This window comes from Olea europaea, unplaced genomic scaffold (assembly GCF_002742605.1).
Source record: "Olea europaea var. sylvestris unplaced genomic scaffold, O_europaea_v1 scaffold29111, whole genome shotgun sequence".
Classification (NCBI taxonomy): Eukaryota; Viridiplantae; Streptophyta; class Magnoliopsida; order Lamiales; family Oleaceae; genus Olea; species Olea europaea.
The window spans coordinates 1-1,407 of NW_019247685.1; the positions used below are offsets into that span (position 1 = coordinate 1).

Below are 1,407 nucleotides of genomic sequence, written 5' to 3' on the forward strand. Positions count from 1 at the left end.
CAATCTCATCTAAGAACTTAATCTATTATAGACGAGACCATTTATTCATTTTCATTTTCACGAATATACTCCTTCATGCACTTGAGAGTACAATGCTAAAAAATGAAGACCGCTCAAAAAATATACATACATGTTTTTACAATTTAAGGATTATAATACATGAGAAACGAAAACAATTACCTAATCTGCATTGTACACAAAATAACTCATCTCTTTAAGATCTGTAAGCCCGCGAAATCCACACTGGAATAAGCACGCACAAGTCCAAGAAGACTCATTCATGACAGTATCAGATGATATCGGAAGATCTTCAAGAGAGACGATGAAAAATCATTTACATCCCTAGCCATTTTACCCATTTGAAAACTCTGCCAACTCTGTATGGCAATTCGTAGTCTTTTCATACAGCAGGCTCTCTTCTAGCTGCCTCGGGTTCAGACCAGACATACACCACGTTCCTGTCGACTGCCTGGAACTTGTTGTCAAGGACTACAGCTACCACGAATGCAATCACCATGTTAAAGGACAACAATGTATTCAGCACATAATTTAGCTGTCACAAGAGAGACGAACAAATGTTTAGGAAAATACATACTAGGATTGTGTTTGTTATTAGTGAATAGGCAAGAAAATATTTACCTCTCCAAATTTGGTTCGTATAGGACCATAAGAAGCAATAATATACGGCTGGAAGTAACTCAGAATGGACAAGTTCGAGTTTGGAGAGATACCATACTGCTGAAAATAAGCTGGTATTTATAGGGAAAAGAACAGAGACAAGCCAACAATTATAATGTTCCTTGAACTCCCAGCCTCACTATATCGTAAATTTGACAACCCCAATGCTGTAAGCATTGCCCACGTAAAGCACGAGAGCGGCTACCACGACGTCAGGTACTGAAGCAATAAAACCCCCGACTTTACCTACAAAACAGAAGATTATGCACCCCTTAAAATTGAAAGCTTAAAAAGCTCCCGAAGTGCCGTCAGCTAACAAATAATTCCTTTTTTGAAGAGAAACTAAAGGCACAACGTGATTTTTTCCATCAATGGCAAGATCCAACTATTTAATATAAATGCCATTGCTAAGATAATTCGAATTAAATTGCAAATGCATACCTATAAAGGATAGGATAATTAAAATGCATGAGCCCAACTCAACTGCTCTTCGACTTCCCATTTTAGTAACAGCAATTGTATGTACATTCTCGGTCAAAGTTGTGGAACCCGTTCCAGTACCCCAGAGACCAGCCAAGACATTAGAAAGACCTTCAAGACCAATTCCTCAGCTTACAATGCCCAGTGTTGGAGGTCTAGATGCGACTAATAATGATGATGCGTGATACGAACCAACCTAGAAACTAACAAAACTGAAATAAACAGCATATCTAGCATAGATACAAGACT

The 1,407-nt window shown here is 38.2% G+C and overlaps 1 long non-coding RNA gene across 1 annotated transcript; it reads right to left on the reverse strand.

The window, feature by feature from the left end:
- Nucleotides 1-103: 103 nt before the first annotated feature.
- Nucleotides 104-1,398, reverse strand: LOC111384438. Its single transcript, XR_002700907.1, has 3 exons — nt 1,120-1,398; nt 640-924; nt 104-553 (listed from the first exon to the last, which is right to left on the reverse strand). It is a non-coding gene; the product is annotated as an uncharacterized LOC111384438 (long non-coding RNA).
- Nucleotides 1,399-1,407: the final 9 nt, after the last annotated feature.